The 17,754-nt window shown below is 41.5% G+C and overlaps 1 protein-coding gene across 2 annotated transcripts in view; it reads left to right on the plus strand.

Moving 5' to 3' along the window:
* The window catches only part of LOC106579417 (t-SNARE domain-containing protein 1), a 126,181-nt gene extending 108,895 nt beyond the window's left edge, over nt 1–17,286 (plus strand). The window contains exons 12-13 of one of the 2 annotated variants that reach the window (XR_006760537.2): nt 12,553–12,616; nt 15,416–17,286. The gene's annotated coding sequence lies outside the window, so the exon portion shown is untranslated. The remainder of the gene's footprint in view (nt 1–12,552; nt 12,617–15,415) is intronic. The other variant, XM_045701587.2, reaches the window with a different exon arrangement.
* The last annotated feature ends 468 nt before the right edge of the window (nt 17,287–17,754 follow it).

A 17,754-nucleotide genomic window follows, 5' to 3' on the forward strand; every position in this document is an offset into this window, starting at 1 on the left:
GAAACAACTAACCACAAAATCCCATAGAAAACACCCCTCTTAAATAGGACCTTCAATTAGAAGCAACTAGGAGTAGCTGCTTCCAATTGAAGGTCAACCCAACAAACACCACATAGAAATAGACATACTAGAACATAACCCAACAAACCCCGAAACACTCTAAACAAACACCCCTCTCAAAACAGAACATAGCCCAACAAACCCCGAAACACTCTAAACAAACACACCCCTGCCACGTCCTGACCAAACTACAATAACAAATAACCCCTTTACTGGTCAGGACGTGACACTAGCTTACTGTTGCTAGCTAATTTGTCCTAGGATATAAACATTGAGTTGTTATTTTACCTGAAATGCACAAGGTCCTCTACTCCACCAATTAATCCACACATAAAACGGTCAACCGAATCGTTTCTAGTCATCTCTCCTCCCTCCCAGGCTTTTTCTTCTCTTGACTTTATATTGCGATTGGCAACTTTCATAAATTAGGTGCATTACCGCCACCGACCTATTTCGTCTTTCAGTCACCCACGTGGGTATAACCAATGAGGACATGGCACGTGGGTACCTGCTTCTATAAACCAATGAGGAGATGGGAGAGGCAGGACTTGCAGCGCGATCTGCGTTAAAAATAGAACTGACTTCTATTTTAGCCCTTGGCAATGCAGACGCTTGTTGGCGTTCGTGAGCAGTGTGGGTGCAATAATTTAATAATATAGATTTTTTAATTTATTTTGCAATGCTCGCGCACGTGATGCGAGCGGTGTAGTCAGCTTGTTAGAATTCACTGTATCACAATTTCATTGGGTCAGAAGTTTACATACACTAAGTTGACTGTGCCTTTAAACAGCTTGGAAAATTCCAGAAAATGATGTCATGTCTTTAGAAGCTTCTGATACGCTAATTGACATCATTTGAGTCAATCGGAGGTGTACCTGTGGATGTATTTCAAGGCCTACCTTCAAACTCAGTGCCTCTTTGCTTGACATCATGGGATAATCAAAAGAAATCAGCCAAGACCTCATAAAAAATTGTAGACCTGCTATTTTGCAAACATTATGGGGTATTGTGTGTAGATTGCTAAGGAACATTTTTTAAAATCAATTTAGAACAAGGCTGTAACGTAACAAAATGTGGAAAAAGGGAAGGGGTCTGAGTACTTTCCGAATGCTCTGTATTTGCACATTATTCTTGTTAAAATTATTCAAGCTCTGTCAAGTTAGTTGTTGATCATTTCTGGACAGCTATTTTCAAGTCTTGCCATAGTGTCACATCCTGACCATAGTAAGATGTTATTTTCTATGGTAGAGTAGGTCAGGGCGTGACAGGGGGTGTTTTGTGTAGTTTTTCTATATCTATGTTTAGTTCTAGTTTTCTATTTCTATGTTGTTATTTTTTGGGTTGATCTCCAATTGGAGGCAGCTGGTCCTCGTTGTCTCTAATTGGAGATCATATTTAAGTAGGGGTTTTTCTTCCTGGGTTTTTGTGGGTTATTATATATTTTGAGTAGTGTTTGTTTCTCTTTGTGTTACGGTTTGTTGTTTTTGTATATTCAGTTATTTATGTATTGCAAAGTTTCACGGATTAAATAAAATGTGGAACTACAACCACGCTGCACTTTGGTCTGCTCCTTTCGACAGCCGTGACAGAATAACCCACCATCAAAGGACCAAGCAGCGTGCCCAGGAGCAACATAAATGGACCTGGGAGGAAATTCTGGACGGGGAAGGACCCTGGAGTCAGGCTGGGGAGTATTGCCGGCCGAAGGAGGAAATTGAGGCAGCGAAGGCAGAGCGGCGATATTATGAGGCACTATACTGACCATGAGGCAAGTGCGAGAGGCAGCCCCCAAACATTTTGTTTTGGGGGGGGCACACGGGGAGATTGGCAGAGTCAGGGTGGACACCTGAGCCAACTTCCCGTGATTACCGTGGGGAGCGAGTGATGAGGCAGGCACCATGTTATGCGGTGACGCGCACTGTGTCGCCAGTGCGCACTCACAGGCCGGTGCAATCTGTGCCGGCACCCTGCAGTTGTCGAGCTGGGTTGAGCATCCAGCAAAGGCGGGTTGTGCCAGCCATACGCTCCAGACCTCCGGTGCGCCTCCACTGCCCAGTACGTCCTGTACCTGCTCCTCTCACTCTCCCTCCAGTGCGCCTCCACAGCCCAGTACGTCCTGTGCCTCCTCTCCGCACTCGCCCTGAGGTGCGTGTCATCAGCCCGGTGCCACCTGTACCGGTCCCATGCATCAGACCTCCAGTGCACATCCCCAGTCCGGAGCCTCCAGCGACGCTCCCCAGTCCGGAGCCTCCAGCGATGCTCCCCAGTCCGGAGCCTCCAGCGATGCTCCCCAGTCCGGAGCCTCCAGCAACACTCCCCAGTCCGGAGCCTCCAGCGACGCTCCCCAGTCCGGAGCCTCCAGCGACGCTCCCCAGTCCAGAGCCTCCAGCGACGCTCCCCAGTCCAGAGCCTCCAGCGACGCTCCCTAGTACGGAACCTCCTGAGATGGCCTGCAGCCCAGAACCTCCTGAGACGGCCTGCAGCCCAGAACCTCCTGAGACGGCCTGCAGCCCAGAACCTCCAGCGATGATCTACTGTCCGGTTCCTCCGACGACGATCCACGGTCCGGCGGTACTAAAGCAGAGGGATCAGCGGGTGGAGCGGGGGTTACGCCCCGAACCGCAGCCACCTCCTCTGCTGGAGGATGAGGTTATGTGGACTGCACTAGAGCCACCATAGATAGGAGTTACCCACCCAACCCTCCCTTTTTGTTTTTGTTTGTGTTTTTGTTTAGTGGCATTCGGCGTCTGCACCTTTGGGGAGGGGGGGGTACTGTCACATCCTGACCATAGTAAGATGTTATTTTCTATGGTAGAGTAGGTCAGGGCGTGACTGTGGGTGTTTTGTGGGTTTTTCTATGTTTTCTATATCTATGTTTAGTTCTAGTTTTCTATTTCTATGTTGTTTTTTTTAGGGTTGATCTCCAATTGGAGGCAGCTGGTCCTCGTTGTCTCTAATTGGAGATCATATTTAAGTAGGGGTTTTTCTTCCTGGGTTTTTGTGGGTTATTATATATTTTGAGTAGTGTTTGTTTCTCTCTGCGTTACGGTTTGTTGTTTTTGTATATTCAGTTACTTATGTATTGCAAAGTTTCACAGATTAAATAAAATGTGGAACTACAACCACGCTGCACTTTGGTCCGCTCCTTTCGACCGCCGTGACATAGATTTTCAAGCAGATTTAAGTCAAAAGTGTAACTATGTTGTCTTGGTAAGCAACTCCAGTGTATATTTGGCCTTGTGTTTGCGTTTATTGTCCTGCTGAAAGGTGAGTTTTTTTACCAGCAGACTGAACCAGGTTTTCCTCTAGGATTTTGCCTGTGCATAGCTCTATTCCAATAATTTTTATCCTGAAAATCTCTGTAGTCCTTGCCGATGACAACCAAACCCATAACATGATGCAGCCACCACCATGCTTGAAAATATGAAGAGTGGTACTCAGTGATGTGTTGTGTTGGATTTGCCCCAAACAAAGCTTTATATTCAGACATAAAGTTTACCACATTTTTAGCTAATTTACTTTATTGCCATATAGCAAACAGGATGCATGTTTTGGAATATATTTCTTTCTGTACAGGTTTCCTTCTTTTCACCATGTCATTTAGGTTAATATTATGGAGTAACTACAATGCTGATCCATCCTCAGTTTTCTCCTATCACAGCTGTTATATTCTGTAACTGTAGACACACTAATCCATGATGGCGGACTGAACATAGCTATGTAGACCACCTCAAGATAAAAACGTAATATTCAATGTCGGCAAGTTAGACTAAATATTAGCATTACACAATCTGGTGGGTAATAACATTCAATCTGAATAACAACACAAAACAAATCATAAAACTAGTGAAATTTATCAACAAATATTACGAAAACAAGCAACACCCAAACATGACGGAGAGTAAGACAGGGGAACCAATCCCAAAACGAAAACGTGCCTCTTCTACAAACACAGACGATTTAATATTTTCACCACTGGGAATGGTTAAGGTCGAAACCGATCTGTTAAAATCAATAAATGACAAACTGGGTATACTTGAACTCGTCAGTAAAGATGTAAAAGAGTTGAAGGCCTCGAGATGAGTGATGAAAAAGCTGTGACATTGGAGAAAGAAACAAACAAGCTAAAAGGGACAGTCAATAAGATTGAAACCGAAGTTAATGAACTTAAAAAGGAGAACTTCGTTCTGAGAGAAACCTTACTTGAAATACAGACTAGAACCATGAGAGAAAATCTGGTACTTACAGGTATCCAAGAGAAAGAAGAAGTTCCTGAATTTGTTGTTAGAGAGTTCGTCCTTACAGCGCTTCAGATCCCACGTGAAGCTATCAACAAAATCCAACTCCAACGTGTACACCGCTTCGGACAGAGAGGGCAGAGGTATGAACGCCCAATCCTTGCCAAATTTGCTTTATTTAAAGATAAAATAATGGTTAAAAGCCTGAGTAAAAGACTTGCTTGCATGAATGACCAGTTCCCGAAGGAAATTGCTGAAAGGCGTAAAGTTCTGTGTCCAATCTTCAAGGAAAATAGATTGAAAGGGAAACGCATAGCTCTCATGGTCGATAAACTGTATATTGATAACCAGTTGTTCAGAAACACAAAGACTACTCCATGGCTATTATAACAATTACAAAGTTCTCATAGAGGAGGCAAATAATGAAACACACAATTCTAGCCCTGTTATGGATTGTAATAATACAACAACAAAATATAGCTTTTCTATCTATCTTCAAATATAACTCATTGGAACAGAAAAGCACTAATTCAACATGGTGGGGATAAAAACACAGTAAACAGAATGTGTGGATGGATGGTGTGGTGTGTGTTTTTTTGGTGTTTGGGAAAGTGTGGCGTTAAGTGAGTGAGAAAGGAAATGGTTGCATATCCCAGAACCAATGTATTTCTGTGAGCAGGGGTTGTGAGAGAGCTTTCAATGTTGTGCAGATGAGGGATATACATTTTTATAATGAATTATACATCTTATTTATTTATTTATTGTCCTATCATGGGGAACTACATTTTTTAAATAAATTATACATCTAATTTATTTATTTATGGTCCTATATTTATGGAACCCTATACCCTAGACACCCACCTGAACAACCTAGATACTAAGGAGAAGCCCCTATCTGTTTAATGGGCCTGCTGTAAGCGGCCTGTATGCCGCTTCCATGGATGGAAGGCTCATGGCAGTTATTGAAAATAAGGGTGGCTATATTGGTCACTGAATATTTTTGAAAGGCCGAAAATATTATATAATTGTCATTTTGTGTTACTTATCTGTTACACTTACTCTAAAAATTGAGAATAAACAAGTGAGTTGAGAGAAAATATTTTTGTAATTTAGTTGCCTAATAATTCTGCACACTAATAGTTGCCTAATAATTGTGCACACTTATATATTTCCCTCAGAAAGACAAAACTCACTTTTCTTTTGTTAAACATTCAGATTTGAGGTTCAATAACATTTTGGATTGACTGAGAGCATTGTGTTTGTTCAACAATAAAATGAATCCCGAGGAATACAATTTGCCTAATTATTGTGCACGCAGTGTATATATATATATATATATTACATACACATAGGTTGGAGTCATTAAAACTCGTTTTTCAACCACTCCACAAATTTCTTGTTAACAAACTATACTTTTGGCAAGTCGGTTAGAACATCTACTTTGTGCATGACACAAATAATTTTTCCAACAATTGTTTACAGACAGATTATTTTACTTATAATTCACTGTATCACAATTCCAGTGGGTCAGAAGTTTACATACACTAAGTTCACTGTGATTTTAAACAGCTTGGAAAATTCCAGAAAATGTCATGGCTTTAGAAGCTTCTGGCAGCCTAATTGACATAATTTGAGACAATCGGAGGTGTACCTGTGGATGTATTTCAAGCCCTACCTTCAAACTCAGTGTCTCTTTGCTTGACATCATGGGAAAATCAAAATAAATCAGTCAAGACCTCAGAAAAGAAATTGTAGATCTCCACAAGTCTGGTTCATTCTTGGGAGCAATTTCCGAACGCCTGAAGGTACCACGTTCATCTGTACAAACAATAGTACGCAAGTATAAACACCATGGGACCACGCAGCCGTCATACCGCTCAGGAAGGAGACGTGATCTGTCTCCTGGAGATGAACATACTTTGGTGCGAAAAGTGCAAATCAATCCCAGAACAACAGAAAGGACCTTGTGAAGATGCTGGAGGAAACAGGTCCAAAAGTATTTATATCCACAGTAAAACAAGTCCTATATCGACATAACCTGACAGGCCACTCAGCAAGGAAGAAGCCACTGCTCCAAAACCTCCATAAATGTCAAACGGTGGGTGTAGCTGGTGCATGGAAGTCAGGCGCAGGAGAGCAGAGATGAGTGGATAAAGCACTTTACTGAGGCAATTATTAGAACAGACGCAACCGCATCACAAAAACAAATGCCCAAAGAACAAGTGAGGTAGCACAAAGTACAACAACCAAGTACAAAGTACCAGCTGCCACAATGCACGGGTACAAAACAAAACCCGGAGCAAACCAGCCGGAAGCATGCCAACCTTAACGATAAACAATACCCCACACAGACATGGAGGGAACAGAGGGCTAAATACACATAGTACTTAAGAGGAGGGTAAACCAGGTGTGCAGGAAAACAAGACAAAACAAATGGAAAATGAAAGGTGGAGTGGCGATGGCTAGAAGACCGGTGACGTCGACCGCCGAACGCCGCCCGAACAAGGAGAGGGACCGACTTCGGCGGAAGTCGTGACAATAAAAAAGCCAGACTACGGTTTGCAACTGCACATGGCGACAAAGATTGTACTTTTTGGAGAAATGTCCTCTGGTCTGATGAAACAAAAATAGAACTGTTTGGCCATAATGACCATCATTATGTTTGGAGTAAAAAGAGGGAGGCTTGCAAGCCGAAGAACACCATCCCAACCGTGAAGCACGGGGGTGGCAGCATCATGTTGTGGGGGTGCTTTGCTGCAGTAGGGACTGGTGCACTTCACAAAATAGATGGCATCATGAGGCAGGAAAATTATGTGGATATATTGAAGCAACATCTCAAGACATCAGTCAGGAAGTTAAAGCTTGGTCGCAAATGGGTCTTCCAAATGGACAATGACCCCAAGCATATTTCCAAAGATGTGGCAAAATGGCTTAAGGACAACAAAGTCAAGGTATTGGAGTGGCCATCACAAATCCCTGACCTCAATCCTATAGAATATTTGTGGGCAGAAGTGAAAAAACGTGTGTGAGCAAGGAGACCTACAAACCTGACTCAGTTACACCAGCTCTGTCAGGAGGAATGGGCCAAAATTCACCCAACTTATTGTGGGAAGCTTGTGGAAGGCTACCCGAAAAGTTTGACCCAAGTTAAACAATTTAAAGGCAATGCTACCAAATACTAATTGAGTGTATGTAAACTTCTGACCCACTGGGAATGTGATGAAAGAAATAAAAGCTGAAATAAATCATTCTCTCTACTACTATTCTGACATTTCACATTCTTAAAATAAAGTGGTGATCCTAACTGACCTAAGACAGGCAATATTTACTAGGATTAAATGTCAGGAATTGTGAAAAACTGAGTTTAAATGTATTTTGCTAAGGTGTATGTAAACTTCCGACTTCAACTGTGTGTACATGGTTATATATATTTACCCCCAAAATATAGGGGATTGGGAATGATGCAGACAATTACATTGATGGAAGCAACAATCTATCCGCAATATTAAAGCTGATCCACCCCTTTACATTTTTTTTAATTAAACAAACTCTGAAACTGTTTTAAAGTCACCATTGTCCTCATGGTGAAACCCCTGAGAGGTTTCCTTCCTATCCGGCAACTGAGTTAGCAAGGATGCCTGTATCTTTGCTGTGACTTAATTAATAACTTCACCATGCTCAAAGGGATATTTAATGTCTCTTTTTTCTACCAATCTACCAATAGGTGCCTTTCTTTGTGAGGCATTGGAAAACCTCTCTGGTCTTTGTGGCGGGACCTTACAAATATACAAATGTATGTGTGGGCTACAGAGATGATGGAGTCATTCAAATTTCATTGTTAACACTGTTATTGCACACAGAGTGAATCCATGCAATTTATTATGTGACTTGTTAAGCACATTTTTACTCCTGAACTTGTTTAGATTTGCCATAACAAAGGGGTAGAACACTTATTGACTCATGACATACATTTTCAGCTTTTCATTTTTTATTAATTTGTAAACATTTCTAAAAATGGAATTCCACTTTGACATTATGGAGTGTTGTATGTAAGCCAGTGACACAAAATCGAAATTTAATACATTTTAAATACAGGCTGTATCACAACAAAATGTGGAGAAGGGGTGTGAATACTTTCTGAAGGCACTGTATAAGGTGTATATTGACACCAATATATTGTCTGTATCATGTGCGGTGACAGATCATAGGGTCTTACAAGCAACAATATCTCACATTTTCCTTTCGGGAATCCGACGTATTATGGATGAACGTCTATTTTTGACACATTAATTTTGCGTGTTTACAGAGTAAATTCAGTGTAGTTACAGGGTTAAAACAGAAACAACTCAAAGATGAACAGTTTAGGCATTCATTTCGAGTGGTTAAGGTTAGGGCTATGGTTTGGGGAAGGCTTAAAACTAAATAAAAGATAACAACGCGCTTGGTGTTTCCGTCAACTATCATAAACTATTCTCATAGCTTGCTGGAGCGTTGTAAACTACGCTGATGCAGTGGTCTAAGCAGCGCGCTCCGGCTGTTGTTGCCCAGTGCTGGGCAATCGTTTTTCTTTTTTTTTGTGAGTGCTGAGGAAGGCATATATTGACGTTCTCACAACCTTTTCAAATGCTTTAAATCGAAGTCTATTTGTAGTGATCAGGCTGCTGACAAGAGGAATGTATAGGGCTAAAAAGGACCTAAAATGGCCACTTTCATCATGATTCTCCCCAAAATGGCTTGTGATACAAATATAAAAAGCATATTCGCCATCATTCCTCTGAATTAAGTTTATATGTGAGAAATGCCAGAACAATCTGAGTTACCCAAAATACTCTATTTTCAGGCCTTTCTGGTGTCCATAAACACCTGATTTTGAAACTGAAGTCAAAAAGGCAAATAACCATGCAGTAAGTACTCATGTGAAATGAAAGGAAATCAAGAGTACAGAGTAGCTATTAATCCATAGATGTCACAGAAGTAACTGCTGCATTGTAATTTGCTGTATTTTCGCCACTGAAAGAGAGATCTCTTCACTAGCAATGCAGTGAGGGGGAACTTGTGCGCCTTGCCATGAAGTTAGTGCAGTCCTTTTGTGGTCTACTACCGTTAATCCGTGTCTATGAACAAGTGTGACAATAAGCTCTCTGTCTGAACTGCAATCCTCTTAGGCAAGGCTTTGTGGGTAAACTCGCCTCATGCAAATTCTAAACCCCATTTAGCTTTGAGGGACTAGTCAGCTGCATTGAGATTAATGGTCGAGTGACTACTTGATTTAATAGGGTTATTTCACTGCTTACGGGGGAAAATAAACAACAAAGTTAATGCAAGACATTCGTCACTGACGTCCTCAATCTATCCTCTGCTCTACGAGGGAAGGGAAGAAAACATTTTCTTTTTTTTTGCTTTCAGAATGTTTCACTCTGACTGTCACTTTTCTTTTTGTTAACTTCAGATGTTTGGGAGATTTTGCAGTTTTTTATTATTGAGAAAATGACTGTATTTTGTTAAATGATAGGAGTCAATTTAAATAAAAGTATTCCCTTTGTGGTTTAGGAAAAAATTCCAATTCAGATTGTTTTGATATTGTGGATTCAGGCCTTGTTGCTCAACCTATTTCTGCTTCTGATATCTTCCCTAAAGTAAGAAGGAAATAGCTAACTAAAATGGAATAAAGAAAACAATGTGCAAAGAATTAGAAAGTATATGTTGTGTGTAGAAATGATTGTGGTAAATTAGATTGTATGGATTTTTTAAAAACTCTATTAGCGATAAATGCTGTGGAGAGAAAGTGCTGTGCAATTTTCCATTACGGGGTGAAAAATGACAATCCTTGTTTATCTTTTTCCATGCCGTCAGCTTACTCCCAACTTTGCTGCTGGGGATTACTGTGACTCTGTGGGTGAGGGACTGTCACTGACGTTTCTCTTTCCGTGAGACAACACAACACTATGTGACACAGGTGATCTGAGCCTAACAGTAACACATTTCACAAACTAGTAGCTATGGTCAAAATGATTAACACAACTTACAAATACATGTTTTAATTACTCTCCATTTACTGTAAACCTTATCATTTCAGAATTATACACCCCACACACATAGACATATAGACCCTCCACATCAAAACACACACACACACACACACACACACACACACACACACACACACACACACACACACACACACACACACACACACACACACACACACACACACACACACACACACACACACACACACACACACACACACACACACATATTCCCAGCTGCCCAAACCGCCTGTCTGTCTCCAAGCCTGCTCAGCATAGCCAGCATTCTCCAGGAAGTAGAGCTGAGATTACCTAAAGCTGATTGGCCAGCGCCTTAATGTGTGAGACCTTCCAACGGACAGCTTAGGCTGTCATTACACCAGCCTGATCAACACAGAGCTCATCACACAGACAGATGCCATTTTGGAGAGAGTCAATCGAGGGATAGAGGGAAGGATGGATGGTGGGGAGCAGATTAGGTATGGAGGGACCTCACATGGAGGGTTAAAGAGCCAGTGTAAATCCATCCACTATGTCATTGTGTTCACCAGTGTATTTGAGTGGACAGACTGTAGGTTTGATATTCAGGACAATGGGTGAGCTAGGTTCATATTGGATATACTTTTGTACACAACGGTGTAGCCATCAAATGTGTTAAGATAGAGAGACTGACAAATAGAGATACTTTAATGTGAGTGGTCAAACTAGGCTGTCATGCGAAATATCTGCTTCTCCTCTTCTCTCTTTCCCCCCACAATCACACACACACCACCCGGTCAACCTGTTGGCTCCGAGTCTACGCCATTCATCCAGCCTGTGACTGACAATCGATAGCTGTGATAGCTGTGCCATGGAACCAGTTTGGGTTGTATTTGATATGGCCTATCAGCTCCATGCATCTGGACACTGGCTCTGCTGGAAATGGGCCGTGACGGACAGAACAGGGGCGTTCAAAACACAACCCCTCCCCAGCTGCTCACATTGATCCCATCCACCCTGGATTTCAGTTTGACTTCTAAATCTTCCTTCACTCTGGCTGGGCGATAGTAAACACCTCCACCAACTCACTCAGTACAAAGGAGATTTGACATGTCTTTTTCAGTGCAGGCAAGAGAAGGGAAGCTGGAGTATTGTAATGGGTGGAATGGATTAAGGTATCAAACATGATTTAATGTGACAGCAGGTTCCACTGGTCTGTTGTCTGACTTGACTATGTTATCTACAGTACAGTACAGTACAGTACAGTACCTTGACACTTTCATCAATATATTTTTTTAATTCAGTTTATCTCCTGTCTTTTTCTCATTAGACTGTCTGTCTGGAGTTTTTATATTGTTTGATTGCAGGAAATGGATCTACTGAGGCACATTACCAGATGTCTAAACTGCTGCATTGCTATTTCCCTCAGCTTGTCACTCGAGCATACATCTTGGGGACTGTCTGTGTTTATTGGCTTTCATTCCCTCCCTCCTAACCTTCCTCCTTTCCTCCCTCCTTTCTGTCCACGTCTTTCAATGACAAGGTGGAGTTATGTTCAAATAGCTTTCTAGCGCCCCCTTGCTTTACCCAAGATACACTGCAGAAGATTCATCTCTCTGCGTGTGTGTGCACAAGTGTGTGTCTGTGCACAAGTGTGTGTGTGTGTGTGTGTGTGTGTGTGTGTGTGTGTGTGTGTGTGTGTGTGTGTGTGTGTGTGTGTGTGTGTGTGTGTGTGTCTGTGTGTCTCCCAGACTCTTCCGGAAGGAGAAGGGGGTCTCCGTTGTGGTGGCACAGAGACAGAGCTTTGAAGTGGGTGATACTGGCAGAGCTCTCTCTCTCTCCCTCTCTGTGTGTGTGCCAGGGAGACGGGGTAGCCCCATGCCCTCTGATCTCTTCAAAGTACCATATCTCCCTACCGTTACTCTCTACCTCACTCTCTCTCCTTTTCTCTTCCTTTCGTTTTCTCTCTTGATCAATCAATCTCTCTCTGTTCCTCTCTCTCTCGTTCACTCTCTCTTTCACTCACTCTCATTCTCAATTACGCTCTCTCTTTGCCTTTGCTTGTTCTCTACTCTGTCCCATTCATTTTATCCACCATACTCCTCATTTTTATCCACAATTCTCCCCATTTTTTGTCCCCTATTCCTCCCTGAAACGTTTTGTTCTCTCATTCCATCAGTTCATATGTGCCTCTATCTCTTCTCTTCCCCCTCCTTCCTGGCATCATTCCAACCTGTCTGGATCAGGACATCGTTCAGATGGGTATACAATCACCAATCTGACGGAAGCCTGGGGTCTTCATAGACAGAGGTATGCAGCGTAGTCATCTTCATCCCCCTGTCAAACGTCATACTCTTTCCTCCTCTCTCCCCTCCACCTCTCTAAGATCAGAATGAATGGTTGGTTGGTTGAAAATCCAGCACTTGCAGAAAGAGGAAATGAAGAATATTTGTATAATTATTTAACTACATGTACCGTACATGTGAGCAGTAGAAGTAGCAGTAGAAGTATTGTTGTCCGTTAGTTTACTCCAATCAGGGTAGGGATGGTAGGGTGGGGTGCAGATAGATTGTGGGTTCTATCAAGTTAATTGCTTGCATCATTTATTTTTTTATTTTTTTTTGTATCCATTATATTCCTTTATACTCCCCCCACCCCACCATATTGACATCATATTAGCTATCATCATAGTCAACATAGTTAGAACTAACGCGTTGTTAGTAAACCCGCTACAATCATGCAGTACAGTGTACAGAAAGCAGTTGAACAATTTCTCTGGCGGGCCCTGGTGGCAATAAATTAATAAAACCTAAAGCGTATCTTGACTTAGAAGAGTTCCATTGTTGGATAGCCATAGCCAGCTAGCTAACATAAAATCCCTCTCTGTTTGAGCCGGGTGTTTGAGTATGCTAAACTAGCTAGCTGCATTCACTAGCTAAGTAAGTGAAAGGGAAAGTGAAAAGAATACAAGGAAATATAGCTAGCTCTCACTCTCTCTCTCTCTCTTGCTTCTCCTTCAATTTTAAAGAAATTAATTTGTTCAAAACTGTTCAAATACTCACCACATTTTATGCACTGCAGTACCAGCTAGCTGTAGCTTATGCTTTCAGTACGAGATTCATTCTCTGATCCTTTGATTGGGTGGACATGTCAGCTCATGCTGCAAAAGCTCTGAAATTGTCATAATTACTGTGTAAGGCTATGGAAGGGGGTTAGAACCATGAGCCACCTAGGTTTTATATTGAAGTCAATGTACCCAGAGGAGAACGGAAACTATCTGTCCTCCGGCTACACATGGTGCTACCCCAGAGAGTGCTGTTGAGGCTACTGTAGACCTTCATTGCAAAACAGTGTTTTTTCATCAATTATTTGGTGACGTGAATATACTGTATTTAGTATAGTTTAATCTCAAAAAGCGAACTTTTTTTATGTTTCACTATTTAAAAAAAAGGAAATTCACTGAGTAGGAAGGTCCTCCCCTTCCTCCTCTGAAGAGCTTCCACTGGTCCTGAACCTCCATATTTGTAACATTTCTACTGATATTGCCATAAAAATAAATGCTTTACCAAAGAGCATAATGATATACAAGCAGGTCTGAGTTTTCCATTTTCAATTTCCTAGTTTTGTGTGTCGCAGGAACTTGGAATATTGTAAAGCTGCTGGTTGCACTTGCTTGCCTTTCTTACACTAGGATCTATCTTGACCAAAAAAATAGATAGTGTCTGAATTAGACAGACCTACATGAATGAAAAATAAAACACCACAGTGGTGTATTATTATAATTTTTTCCAACTTCAGTTGTATGGGTCTTTTCTCTTCTAGACTCTTACCCAAACCAGCATGCCTGGCTCCGGGCAGTCTCAGCCAATGGCCATCAGTCTCTCAGAAAGGATTGCAGGAACTCTGCCCCCATTTCACAGACTGTGGCCTCTCTTAATCCCTCTCCTCTCTCTCTCTTTGTCTTTCTCTCATCCTTTCTTTCTCCCTCCCTCTTTCCCTCTCTCTTTGAAATAAGGTGGGGTGAGTTTTAATCAGAGATTGGCTGGTCAGGTCCTGAGTAGCAGTAGATAGAGAGAAGAGAAAAAAAAGAGTGAGGAGAGAGATTGCTGGAGAGAGATCTGCTTTGGTGATTAGCCCCCTCTGACATGACCACCAGACCCCTCCAATGGACGTATTTGGAAAGGTAGTTATGGACTGACTGGAGAGGAGAGGAGAAATAGAGAAAGACAGACTGAGTGACAGACAGCTTGGAAGAATGGACTCCATAGTGTCAGGTGTGAGGCAGAGGTAGTTGGAGGAAGACGCCATTGTTTGCCCTGTGGGTGTTGTTTGCCCTGTGGGTTCAATACAAAGCCGATCTCAGCAATAGGTCTATGTGACTCACCCCAGATGTCTATTCATTTACACCTTCAATTATGACATGGAACGATAACGATTGAATAGTTCAACATAACTTAAACACTTCATCTAAAGCACAATACATGGTATTTTCTCAGCACAACACACAGTATAACCCTGAAATCATCTTAGAAGTTGTATAGTTAGACACATAACATAAACATCTAAAGCACAATACTGTATATTTTATTTTCATATTGTGTACTGCATAACCCTTAGATCATCTTAGCTACATGCTGTAATTAACAGATCAGTCTCCTGTTGGCCAACTCCTGAGTATAATTTGAGATAAAAGTGATGCACTGTGGCCTTTTGTGGTTCTACTTTATGCCCGTCACAGGGGGCTGCTGATTAATGAACCATTTGGATCTCCAGCTGGTTGAACTCTGGCCCAGACTTAATTAGAACTCATACACTGACCACCAATCATAAATTACTATGCACAACCTTGTGGCACTTCCATAATAAAAAGTACAAATTAGTTCCTTACCAATTAATAATTCATAAAATAAAAGGGGAAATAATATAAGCCCAAGGCGATTAGTAGTGGATGTACATGAATATTACACCTGTGGTATTGGCTTAGACTTGGTTTAGAAAGCTTAGCTTTGTGAGTAGCCTACATTAGTGGTTGTCATCCCATCGTTAGCTTGCCTATATAGCGCTGGTTAATGATTGATGTATGTTGTCTGGTGTGCTTGTGTTTCCCAGGTAGCTGCAGTCATAGTGCTGTGACCTCTCTGCTTCTGCCCCACCTGACCACCTGACCCCTGACCTGTACCAGCTGTCTCAGACAGGAGGGGCCTGCCCCACACCAACACCTCTGCTTCGTCATGGCTGTGCCTCCTTGGTTATGTAGTTAGATATGTGGTGTGCGCAGGTATATGAGTGTGTGTGTGTGTGTGTGTGTGTGTGTGTGTGTGTGTGTGTGTGTGTGTGTGTGTGTGTGTGTGTGTGTGTGTGTGTGTGTGTGTGTGTGTGTGTGTGTGTGTGTGTGTGTGTGTGTGTGTCGGGCAGGGGGCGGGGGGATAGCTGGTACTTCTATTATCATTTTCAAATGAATGGCATACTAGTCTACTGTGATTCATTTATACTGTACCTAACTGTGGTAGCTGTGGCAGCCAACCAGCCAATCATGGAAGAGAGATTTTGATGTATCCACTTACTTTACTCTGTTTTCCTCTGTGTTTGTTTACTTGTTTTTGTTTTTTAAGCACTGGATCATATTTATCTGATGCTACTGTATCTACGAAGTATGATATTCAAATGTTGTGTAGTACTTATGATTATATGAATATATAAATGATCATTAGACAAAAATGTATCAAATGGTATGATAAAAACCAACAGTACTTTAAAATATGATTTACAGCTTTTTTCATTGTGCTATTTTAATATCATTTTACTCTTGCTATCCTCTCTCTCTCTCTCTCTCTCGCTCATGCAAACACAGGCACACTTGCACACAAACATTTCTATCTGCCATGATCTGAGTGTAAAGAGTGGAACATGTGACATAAATGACAGGTTTGTTGATCGCCTGAAGCTCTCACCCTCTGGCCAATCAATAGGCAGTAGTCAACCACTTTCCCTCCATTCCCTCCAAATGTCTCATCCTGTTACATATTTTCCAGGAAGCCTTATTTAGAGATAGTAATAGGCTTAATTAATCTCTCAGAGGGGTGATTATCATCTCTCTGATTTCTCCTCTGGGCTGTATGTGTGTGCTATCACTGAGTTCGCTGAAAAGATGGGTAAGACTGTTCAGTGTGCAGCTTCAGTGTCAGCTCCTAGCCTTCTCTGCTTCCGACGTCATGCATCTTTATTATCACTCTTCCCTCACAATCCCCCGGCATCAGTGGGCTCTAGCTCTTAACTCATTGCATGCATACACACATCTGAAGTGTTTTATTATTGTTATTTTCTATTAGTCTTACTGAGTCAGTGTGCCCAGATATTTATTTGTGTTTTTTCATTTGTACCTTGCAGAGAAAAGGAACAAAATGAACCAAAAGCACCAAATTGTTTGTGAATCTATCACAAGACATGGTGGCACTCTAATTGGGGAGGAAGGACTCGTGGCAATGGCTGGAGCGGAATGTTGGAATGGTATTAAAACATCATTGATGCCATTCCACACTCCGTTCCAGCCATTATTATGAGCCGTCCTCCCCTCAGCAGTCTCTACTGGAACCTATCTTCAAGGTCTGGCATCACTATTCAAATCTATGCATATATTTAAGGTGATGTAACTTACTGTAGCTTCTCATATCCCCGACAAAAGCTTAACGTTTCTAGAATTGTGGTGTGGGCGATGAGAAGATGAATGATAGCTGTGGATACTTGTGAAGGTTTTCTGTTTGAATTAAGTTGTGCTTTATTGCTGTGATATGTTCCTTCACTGCTTGTAAAAATTCTCAGCGTCGCAGAATATGATTATTCACAATGGGAATCATATTTTATGAGAACGTTGATGTTCAGAAAGGAATTGGTGGCACCTTATATTACTCCTCAGCTCTTTATTTTACCATTGTAAAATGTCCTTACATTGTGTCCTTTTGATGAATAAAATCTCCTAAATATCAGAAGTGAATATGAGAATGTTTTACTCTTTCAAAATAGCAGTACTGTTGTGTTTTGTCTGCTGTACAGAATCACCAATGATTGAGACCTACAGTATGTTAGTGGTTCAATATTTCCTCTTAAACATGCTAATTTTGGTACATACAGCTGAAGTGGGAAGTTTACATACACAAAGGTTGGAGTCATTAAAACTCGTTTTTCAACCACTCCAAACATTTATTGTTAACAAACTATAGTCTGCTTTGTGCATGACACCATACATTTTTCCACCAATTGTTTACAGACAGATTATGTCACTTATAATTAACTGTATCACAATTCCAGTGGGTCAGAAGTTTACATACACTAAGTTGACTGTTCCTTGAAACAGCTTGGAAAATTCCAGAAAATGATGTCATGGCTATAGAAGCTTCTGATAAATGATGTCAATTAGCCTGAGTCAATTGGAGGTGTACATGTGGATGTAT

The sequence above is a fragment of the Salmo salar genome, chromosome 02, assembly GCF_965601325.2.
Source record: "Salmo salar chromosome 02, fSalSal1, whole genome shotgun sequence".
Lineage (NCBI taxonomy): Eukaryota > Metazoa > Chordata > Actinopteri > Salmoniformes > Salmonidae > Salmo > Salmo salar.